The sequence below is a fragment of the Falco cherrug genome, chromosome 3 (assembly GCF_023634085.1).
Source record: "Falco cherrug isolate bFalChe1 chromosome 3, bFalChe1.pri, whole genome shotgun sequence".
Lineage (NCBI taxonomy): Eukaryota > Metazoa > Chordata > Aves > Falconiformes > Falconidae > Falco > Falco cherrug.
Window position 1 is genome coordinate 52,794,343 of NC_073699.1, and position 11,723 is coordinate 52,806,065.

General features: G+C 35.8%; 1 non-coding gene across 1 annotated transcript; it reads left to right on the top strand.

The window, feature by feature from the left end:
• Nucleotides 1–5,221: 5,221 nt before the first annotated feature.
• On the top strand, nt 5,222–5,292 carry TRNAG-CCC (transfer RNA glycine (anticodon CCC)). Its single transcript has one exon. It is a non-coding gene; the product is annotated as a tRNA-Gly (tRNA).
• The last annotated feature ends 6,431 nt before the right edge of the window (nt 5,293–11,723 follow it).

Genomic DNA, 11,723 nt, shown 5'->3' on the forward strand with positions numbered 1-11,723 from the left:
GAGATATTATGGAAAATCTTGAGGCTGAGAGGAACTTAAAATATTATGTTTAATTATACCACATATGTCAGGTATGAATTAGCAGGCAGTATGTGCTTACTGATACTGTGAAGTCCAAAGATTCTGCTAGAATACATTGCAATGGCAATGTGCATCTGAATACTATAGCATGAAAGACCTCTATTAACTCTTTAATAGCCTTCTTTTGAAATTTAATTTTTAAATAGATTGTTTAATCATTAAAAAGAAACGTAGAAGATATTTGTATTACTTACTTTACAAAAAATTTGCTAGATAGAAGATTTGAATAATAAAATAGCAGCCTAAAGAGATGAGAGTGTAAAAATATCAGATGCTTCTTCCGAAGTGATTGAAGCTGTGGAAGAAGTAGTAAGTTTCTTACTGTTTATATATAAATTATGTAAAAATGCTTGCATACTTGTGTGTTCTGTTGTTGGCCTGAGATAATTTCAGCTTATGCTAAGGGTGTATTAATGTTTTAATGTTCATTAGAAATCCACCAGGGAAAGTGATCTACGGAATATAAAGCAAAAGATCCTCAATATTAATGAAGGACTGGGTGGTTTGAAATGTGAAAGTGAAGAACTTGAGGGAGAAAATGAAGAGCTTTTGCAAAAACTCAGAAATAGGTAATGCCTGCAACATAAATACAGGAAGGAAGCTTTATTTTTTCACTGAAAACATGGTTATAAAAGTGAACCTTGCTTTTATTTTACATTTATCTGTAATTCAACACTTCAATAATTTCAAGTCATTTCAGGCTGAAATTTATCATCTAACTTTTTTGACCTTCACTTGAAAGAAAAATAACTAAAAATTTTCAAAAGAAAAAATACATACTTTGACAATTAAAATAAAACAAAATGAGGAAGGTTTCTCTTTTTGTTAACAGAAGCCTCAGTCCCCAAAACATCTTGGTAAAATCTTTTATGAATTATATTTGTATTTTTTTCATATATGATGGTTATAAACAGATAATCTGAAATACTGATTTTCTCTTATTCTCTTTGAATTCTTGTAAGATGTTATGTACACATCTTTTGTAGCTTCTCAGTTTAATGATTCAGAATAGCTATAAACTACATTGTACATAATATTCTCAGAGCCTTTATAATATGACAGAAACACACACACACACACCCCACCCCCCACCCCCCCAGTTTTTAGTTCTTTCTTCCTTTGGACACTAGGTGTATGCTGGTTTTATGTATCTGACAGTTTATCTTCTTTGTGCCCTCAGTTACTTTGGATTTTATTGTCTGGTTTCAGCAAAGTCATCTGAAAAGAAAAGTTCTTGAAAATAATTAGGGTCTTACAAGTTTTGTAGAAATTGATGACTGAATTGAATACAGACACCCTGTCATCATAAAAACATTCCTTACTAGACCCCAAAATGTCCATACAAGAGATGTGGGAAAAGGGAGGATATAAAAAGATGAGAGCAGCTATATGCATGCTCCTTGTTAATATTCCAAGTTGGAGCTCATACCTTACATACCTAAGTCAATCAATGATGGGACACAAATGGGTAAGAAACCAGGCTTCATTAGTTCTGATGTTGATGGAACTACTCATTGGGGTTATTAGAACATTTTGGAATTAGTGCTGTAGCTTTCCAAATTTATTATTTTCAATTTCATTGGATTTTTTTTGATGGATTAAAGCTTTTATTTCATCATACATGTAATAATGGAGAGAGATCTTGGCCATGTTCAAAGTATTAACTGATAAGCTGAAAGAGGAAATTCAGATTTGCAAGAACATGTACACACAAATGTAGAGCATCAGGAAAGAGTGGGGAGTTCTTGGAAAACAAAATTAGGAAACATTGTTACTTGAGACCATCTTATATACTAACGCTTTACAGGGATCCTTGAAAGACTGAACAACTTCACAAGACAAATTATCTTTTTCATATATAATTAGTATTGACGTGTGTCCTGATTGTTGTCCTTCCACATGTTCAGGAGTTCATAAAATGCATATGAAAGTTCAGATTCAAGATCCAGAGAATGGTTATGACAAGTTCCTAGTAATGAAGGATACCAGGAGCTAAGTTTATTTATGTTTTCAATGGATGATCTGAAGACATCCTTTGAAGGGGAAATACCATTTCAAGACTGCTATTTGGTCTATTCCCAGGAAATAAGGAGTGAAGGCTGAATATAGAATTCAATTTGAAGTATTTTTTAAAAAAAGAAGAATGTAGGGCTTTTTATTTGAAAATCCTTTTTTATCTTTTTGGAGTTCTTGACTGAATAAGGAGTGTTTTAAACAAAGGCTATAACTAACTATAGTTCTTTTTGGGGTGTTGCCATTAAGTGCTATGAGATCAGTATGTTTGGTTCTGCTCAGAAACCTTTATATTCTTTGATCTGCCAGTAATCTCTTGCCTTATGTTGAAGCGATTTTACATGTCATATCATTAGTCTAATACTCTGAGACTTTTCTAGCTTCTCACAAACTTTCTCAATATAATTATGTTGTGATTTCTGTGTGGTCTTTTGTATTAGAGAAGAATTGCAGTATTGTGTGGAATTGCTATATTCCATCAGAATGGGATTCTTAAAATCAACACATTGTCTCATGCTACTCTAAGAACTGGAGTGCGTGTTTTGATTAATTGCGTACTAATAGAGTCCCTACATGTTACTTCACAAGACCAGAAAGTGAGTGACTCTCCAGCTCCTACTAAGCTGCAAGAAGACAGAGAATTATCTACTAGTGTTCTTCCTAGAAAGATTAGTTGTGTCTCTTTCCTATTTAGAACATGCAGTACACGCAAGAAATAAGTTTCATGCTCACCTGAGATTCTAGGAGCACATGCAGTTTAAATAGTCTCATTTCCTGTCCTGTCTTGTCTCTCTTGCTATGAGAGAAAGGGAGAATTCTACCTCCTACATCTTCTAAAATGGCTATCATATTCTCAGTATCTTTTATGAGCCCATTGAAGTGGGCCTGCTTTTATAATCAGAAGTGTACTTCAAATTATATTGAAGGCATTGATGACAATATCTTCACACGCGCTGATACTGAGTGCTGTACAGAGGCATCTGGAAATAGTGTTGCCTTTGGGAAAATGATCCTGAATTCATTTTTTCCCCCAAAGAATTCCAAGACTTTTCTCTAGCTAACTTGTGTTTGAGCTTAGAAGGATCTAAAATACAAAACTTATGCAAATTTCAGTGGGGAAAAAACTTCCAGTTACTGAAATACGTTGGGATTTGTTGTCTATATGAACATTCACCCCCTATATGTGTTGTCTTTCCTTCATAGTATGTTAAGCATCTTGGATGAAAGAAGCTGAGGAAAAACAGTGCATTTGACCTGATGTATACCTGTTTCCTATGAAGGCTGAGTACATCTTACAGATACCATTAGGTCAGAAAATATCAGGTACACATGCTATACGAAGTTACTGAATGTATGAAAGCTTAGGGAAAGAAAGATAAACTTAGCATGCTTCTCAAATTGGGGCAGAGATCCTGAGTGAGCTGCATAAGCCGTGATAAATTTAAAGACCTATACAAAGGGGTGTAGTACGGAACACATGCACCAAAGAACAGTAGTTCTTTCAGCTGTAGTCCACTTGCTTTTCTGCTTGAAATATTTATATCTTCTAGCATCCATGCTTAAAGTGATTTGACTTCTTTATAAGCATCAAAACAATTTTGCTCCACATGAAAGGTATAGGAAATCAGAGTGGAACAGTCATTGTTTGGTTCCTTTTGTTTCTTTCCAGCTCCAGCACAGATCCGCTTACTCTGCAGTGTTCAGATGAATTGCTCTCTTGGCTTTGGTATTTTGAAATTTAAGTCTTTTTACATCATAGACATTTTGGAAGTAATTTGTGAAGCCATTTAGTCATCACCTTCCCCAAAATAAGATCAGCTATACTTATACCCATTTTAAGAAACAGTCAATCAGATTAATTTTTTAGGGTTGCTGGTGTTGGTTGTGTCAAAACTTCCCTAGGCAAGGTGAGCAGTTAATTGCCTAGTGACCTTTTTCCAGTATTTTAGAATATACGTTACTTTCTTCAGGTAATTTGCTTCTGGTAGAGAATTCTTTTTCCTACGTAGTCCTGTAAGTATTGTTTATATGAGGATGTTATGGGTTATATGGACATATTAAAAGTGCTTAATTAGGGAGAACAGTATATGTCATGAAGTATGTGATCTGTAAGTCTTCTACATGTAGAATTTGCAAAATTAAGTCATCTATCTCTGGAATAGTTGTGAGAGCTATTTCAGAATCAGGTCACAAGACCATCTGTAGAAAAACTTTCTGGTTTGAAAGTGATGTGGTGTGGTCTGAATAGTTCAAATCAGTGTTATCAGAGGCTGCAGGATTCAGAAATTCTGTAAGAACTAACCAAAACCATTACCAAAAGTGTATGGAAATTATTTGTTCAGGGACAAATTTGCAACTGAAGTTTCATCTGGTAGTCAGAATATCCTTGAAACTCTCTTTATTGGATGGAGTATTGTAATTACTTCTGATCCCAGCTAATCATTTGGTCTTTGGTCTCAAGGCCATACTGTACCTTCACAAATTCCTTATTTTTCACTGATTCTCCATAACAGTATCTTCTTGACCTCTTTTATCAGTCTGTCTGTAACTGGTAATCCACTTACAGTTATAACTCTCTTAAATCATGGTTATGTCACAGCCCTTGTTACTACTCACTCTGGTATAGTTGCTCTGTATCTCATTGCCAACCTCACTAGTGTGCAGGAAAATGTAATCAGTGCATGGGACAGAGGCAGACCTGTGAGTCTAACGAATAGAATTATTATTACTGTCTAATGAGATGGCTGTTAACTAAATGGTCTTAGACTTGGAAGTAGCAAAGTACATCTGCTTTCATCTTGCCACCCTTTAGCCAAAAAATTTCTGTTGCTCTTTCTTGTAATTGTCTTTGAGCATTAACATGTAGGGAAGATTTGGGCCATTCAGCTGTGTTTTTCCTAACATGCTTGTAGTAGATCCTGATCATCTCTAGTGTTTTAATTCACAAGGAACAAGCTCTTTTAGATCTATGCAAGATTTTTGTCTCAATAGTTAAAAAAAGGGGGAGGAATCCTTTGTATTTAAGGACTGTCTAAATCAATAACTGACTATGCAGCACTTTGCATGCTGGTGCAGCACTTTGCATACTGGCGCAGCCCAGGGTGATTTCATTGTAGACTGCACAGAGGCACCAGTGGTGTAGTGGTATCATGCAAGATTCCCATTCTTGCGACCCGGGTTCGATTCCCGGCTGGTGCAGGGAAAATCCCATCTTCCATCCTCAGCAGCAGCTGTTATAACCCTGGAGCTCAGTTTGTGAGTAGGGCTGTTACAGCTTCTGCAATATTGAAAAATGCTTGTATGTGGATTTGTGTAAATCAGTCAGTCCTGGCTTTTAAGCACAGGGTCTTACAGGTGTGTGACAGTGCTGAAGCCTCTAGGTCAGGTGTCCTCAAACTTTTTAACCAGGGGGCCGGCGCGTGGATGCAGTGGCAGGCAGTCATCTGCATCTGCTTGGTTCCCCCCAACCCACAGCGGGTGGGGTCTGTAAATACCGGGGGGCGGATTGAGGACCCTGGGGGGCTGTATCCAGCCTGCGGGCCGTAGTTTGAGGACCCCTGGTCTAGGTGATATTTTGTAAAGACTGTATTGCAGTTTTAGTTCTAGTGGGGCTGAGTTCTTGTCTCCATCGGATTGATCAGCTGCTTGGGAATCAGTACATTGAGTCTAGCTGTAGACGATCTCTTAACAGGGAAAGGGCAGTTGTAATACATACTGTATACATGGTATATGTTAGGTATAGTTCATCAAGATGCATGTGGGCAATGTTTTCTGTTCTCTTGCTTTGTGCTTCTTTGTTACATGAATTTTGGGAAGGGAAATTAAGTCGCTGTGGGCTTGCACTCTCTTACAAGTTTTTCAAGGAGTATATCGAAGATACTTACAGCTGTAAGACTGTATATTTAGGAACCAGCAGTTCACATGCACTGAAAGCGGAATGTGCAGAGAGAGACTGTGTGTTTGTGTGTGTGTGTGTGTGTGTGCATGCCTGTGTGAAACAACCTGTGAAGTTTAGTCCTTGAACACTTAGAAATCTTTGGATTTTGTAAGGTAAATTATGTTTCCTTCCTTTAACTAAACAAATGACACCCTGTGTTAAAGCAGCTGATCTTTGAGAAAAATATTCTGGCCACTAATTCAGCCAAGGAAATGTGTGATCAGTGCCAGCGTGTTGTGGGTTTGCAGATTAAGTGTCGGAAACAATGTTACATATCCTATGAAGTTCCTTACAATACCATTTAGGTTTATCATTCTAATTCAGCACTCAGTAACTTTATTTTTCAATGATCCCATTCTTCTACAAAGAAATATTCCATTGAAGAATATTAAGTTCTGATGATACAGAGGTTGTATTCTGTCAGTCAAAGCAATATCAGGGTTTACCTGTAGTTTTTTTGTATTTGATTCTGTTTGGGTTTTGCTGTATAATCCAGCAGTCTAATCACATAGTATTTTAAGTTCACTTCTGTTAAACAGTTCACCTCTGAAAGTTTGTTTGTATGCAGATAAATTGAAATTGTTCTATGTGATCTAAGAATTCTACAAATAGCAACATACTTAGGAATTTGAATTCATCAGCTGTATGACCTGTACCACTGCACTGATATGAAGTATCCTAGACATGGCCTTTTATTATAAGATAGATGAACTGAGACTCTGTCCAGTTTTAACACTTCCAGATAAAAGGGCTGTTCTTGCCACTTTCTTCTCATCCAGAATTGATAGGTTTATATTATATTTGGGAAGAGGGGCTCAAGAAAGCTGTTTAATATTCAAGGTTCACCTCCTTCAAGCTCAAGAGCTGTCCCTTCCAATGAGTAGGAAGGAAGGCAAAAATGCCAGGAGGCTTGCATGGATGACACCAAATTGGGAGAAGTGGCTGATACTCTGGAGGGCTGTGCTGCCATCCAGAGGGACCTCATCAGGTTGGAGAAATAGGCTGAAAGGAACCTCATGAAGTTCAACAAGGAGGAGTAAAAAGTCCTGTGCCTGGGGAGGAACAGCACCAGGCACCAAGATATGCTGGGGGCCACCCAGCTGGAAAACAGCTTGGCAGAAAAGACCCTGGAGGTCCTGGTGGACACCAAGTTGAACATGAGCCAGCAATGTGCCTTTGCTGCAAATAAGGCCAATGGTATCCTGCACTGCATTAGGAGGTGCATTGCCAGAGATGGAGGGAGATGATCCTTTCCCTCTACTCAGAACTAGTGAGGCCCCACTATGTCCAGTTCTGGGCTTCCCAGTACAAGAGAGACATGGATGTACTGAGAAGAGTCCAACAAAGGGCCATGAAGATGGTGGAGGGATTGGAGCATGTGTCCTATGAGAAAAGGCTGAGAAAGCTGTTCAACCTGGAAAGACTTGGGGGATAGTAATAATGTATATAAGTACCTGACAGGAAGGTGCAAAGAGCATGGAGCCATGTTCTTTTCAGTGGTGCCCAGTGGCAGGACCAGAGGTGATGGGCAAAAACCAAAACACAGGAGATTCTGTATGAAAATCAGGAAACATAGTACAGATATACAGGAAAATGAAAAAATGGATATGTATAATTGTTTGATATCAGTAAACTATCAGGCCTTATGCTCATGAATAAAAAGACTTTAAGGCTTTGATGTAGAGCCTGGTGTATTCAACATCAAATAGCAGGATAATGAAATACTGGTTTTCAGTAAATTTGAACAATTTAATTTTAATTAATAATAATTCATTTAATAATAAAATTTTAGAATGTTTTAGCTCTACTTTTTCAATAATGGGTTTTATTTTTATTAATACACTTTACAAAACAAAATGTAAGATTGGCCATTTTATTTCAACAGCTCAAGACAAAAGGTGTATCAGTCAGAAGTTGAAACTATCTGCAAAAGCCTGTGTAAGACTGAACAGCAAATAGAAAGACTAAATGATGATCTCTGTAATGCTGAATTGTCCTACAGTGAAAATAAAAGGAAGTATGAGGACTTAAAAAATGCCAAAACTGCAGAAGAAATCTCTTACAAGATATAATTTTTCATCAAATTCATTTTTTAGAGAAGAAGAATTGAAAATAATGTTCTTTGTATCAGAGAATTATTGGGCAAGCAACCGAATATTAAAAAAAAAATAATTTAAAACATTATGATTTTAATGCTGCATTTTAAAACACTTGAAAAGTAGCAAATAATAATAGTCTCTGGAAGATAAAATAAACTGGTTACTAAACGGTCGTAGGTAATAGCAGGCTAAAAAGTAAAGTTAACAGGTTAAATATTCTCAGCCATACAAAGCATTTGTTATTGCTAAGTGATTTAAAATGAATACTAACAAATAACAATCTCATTCTTTATGTAACTAAATGATTAGAATAATTTGTAAATCAGTATAGTTTTATTTCATGCTAAATGTAATCATTGCAAATGAAATACTAGGTTAGAATAATTAATTATCATTTGGATATCATTAGTTATCTAGAATTGAAATTTTAATTCATCCTTCTATAGAAGCCTTGCCATGACTATGAAGACTTAGAAGACTTGCAAGACTTGTTTTTTCACTTCACACAATTCTTAGTGAATAATATGGTACATATGCATACAACTTTTAGGATCAGTGTTATTGCAAAGTGTAAGATTCAGCATTCAGAAATATGGAAAGAAAATAAAATGGGGAATTTTTAAGGGTCTTTTTTTACCATGGAGGTATAAGTGGTGTTTTGCATATTCTTCACTAGAGAACTTCTGCTACATAGAAGGTATAGATTGCCTGAAAAGACTTTCACAGTTTTATTTTCCGTAATAATTTTAGGATTTCATTACTTGTAATCAGTAACATTAGGAACAGTAATAGTATTTTCCTGGTTATAATATGCATTGGTATATTAGGCACTCCACATGCTTCCTGCCTGCCTTTTCACCTAGCTGCTGGCCAAAAGTAAACGTATGTCCAAGTACCAGACTCTGCTTCTGAAAAGAAAAAAGGAATCATTGGATATGATTTAAAAGTCAGCTAAAAAGCTCATAGAATCGAGGTAAAAAACTGTAAAACATGAGCTAGAGAACTTTAGAGCTGTTTTCATAATGAATAGGAGTGAGTCAGTTTTATGTTTGTTAAAGTCCTTCATAGTGCCAGGTTGTCTTCTCTTGGATCAAAATTCTATTCCCAACAATATCTGAATTTGCACCATGTAGTTTTGTCTTATACATTGTATTTTTTTGGTATATTATGCTGTTTTATAGCCATATGTTTTAATACTAAATTTGTATGACTTTTCTGTTTTGTTTGTATATAAATTTCCCAAGCACTATTTTCTTCACATTCTCAGCACTGGGTGCTGAAATATTTACACAAATGGATGTTGAACTGTACAATCAGGGGAGTCCACTATGAGTCTTCTTATGGTTTAAGTATTTAAGGGATGCTAAATATTAGTCTAAAAAGCAAGGATTTTAGAAGGGATTCAGGTAAAGCCTCTAGATATTTGCTGTCCTACATCCTCCCCCCCCCCCCCCTTTTTTTGTGTGTGTGTGTCTTATTTTATGTTTACTCTTTACTATTAAAAATTAATTTAGAATTGGTGATACTTTCTTCTATTAATTTTACAGTCATATTTTAGACTTTTGACATCCACAACATTCTGTGGTAAGGAATTCAAAAGCTTTGCCATGTGTTGTGTTAAAAACTAAATTGTTTCTTTATTTTCTGCCTGGCATATACTATCTTTGTATAGGACCTGGTTCTTATTTTCAAAGATGTATTGTTCAGTCATTCCATATTCACTTCCTACATGTCAGACATGACTTTATAGGCTTTTATCATATTCTTCCTCTTTTTCAAGCTGTGGTCGCCTAATCCATCAACTTGTTTAATTCATGGAAACTGTCCCATGTCTGTCATCCAGTTCTGTTTTCCAGTTCTGTTGTTATGGGGAAAGAGCATAGGGTATTCAGTGTGTAGACACATCTTGGGTGTATATATAGTGGTATAAAGATGACTTCTGTTTTATTCTGTATTCCTTTTGTAATAGTTCTTAATTTTACATTTAGACTTTTAAATGCAGTGGAGCATTTTCTTCTTATGATCATGTTCCTGTTGGATTACTAGGCAGCTCAGAGTCAAGCACTGTATAAAGTGAAGACTTTGTCCCAATGTGCAAACATACATTTACCTTCATCGAATGTTGACATTCGTAAATAAGAAGTCCAGCTGGTTTTAATAAGTCATCTCACAAAATCCCCCATTTTCCATATTGTTTCTGAATAAATTGGAAACCACAGGATCCAGCATGGATACTTGCAACACCCCACTGTACCCGCCACTGTGAAAACTGGTAATTTATTTCTATTGTAGGTCTTCTGTCTTTAAATGCATTATATATTCACGTGTGGAGTTTTATCCTTAACTCATGAACAATTAATTAAGGAATTATTTATATTCATTTACCAAATACTATTTAGAAGTCCAAGTAGACTGTATTGTCCAGATATCTCTTCTCTACATACTTTTAAATACTAAAGAAAACTGACGAATTTTTAGACATTGCTTCCCAGTCATGCTGATACCTCTCCTATGCATCAAATTTTCCATGTGTCAACTAGTATTTTGTTTTCATAACAATTCATATTATGAGTTTGCTTCTTAGGGCTTTGCAGGTTTTATTTGTTTTGGAATTTGGGCTTTCCCCCCCTTTCATATGCTGTTTTCTGAGTGCTTCATGGTAAGTCCATCTTTAAGTGCTTCTGATCATCTGTTGGCCTTACATATTATCTAGCAGGCTTCATATCAGATGTGTTTGGAAGACTTGTTTTAAGTCTCTTGCTGGTTTTCCCAAGAACTCTTAGCTTGCCTGGTGGTATTTTTAGATTTAAATATGCAAAGTTCAAGATCTTTTCCCTTTTTTTAGACATAATTTCAACTTTTTGTCTTGCTGCTAATATCTTCCCTTCTGTTTAGTAGAACTGATTTTCTTTTTGATATTTCCAAAGTGTCTGTCAAACAAACTTGATTTGCATGTGCTTTGAGCCTCCAGTATGATATCTGTAAAGTAATCTCCCTCTGGATTAGAAGTATTTTACTTTTTTAGCTGTTCCTCATAAAGTTTTTAATAAACTCCTGTAATTTTTATAAAACATATTTTTTTAATTTGAATGCAGTGTTGCTGTTTGAATATTGTTGTTCCTTAAGCTCTCAAGTCATAGCTAGTGTTAACATCCCGGGCATGTAGTCAGTCAGAAATGTATTTCAAAGCCATGTATCTATCCATTTATGGTTAGAGATGGAATTTCTTTCTGTAGGTATTCTGGTTCACCTGTTGGCACAACTTAACTCCTACATGAAGCTATTACTAGCGGTCCTGCCTTCAGTAATGATTGCTTTCCAGTACCGTTCAAGTTGCTTCGGTGCCGTTGTTAATTAATACTTCTATTCCTACCACCTCCAGAATAACCATTCTGTTAACAGCTTTTAAGTTAACATTGCTATATTTAGTCTTAGTTACCATAAATTAACAAAAGTTTTGTAATTATAATAGTTAAAGCATACATATACATGTGAAGACATACACAGGGAAGGCGACCAATTTCAAGAGCTAATTGCAAAGTAAAAGCATGAATGGAGAAGGTCTCTACTTAAGTAATAATTGAATAGTGGTG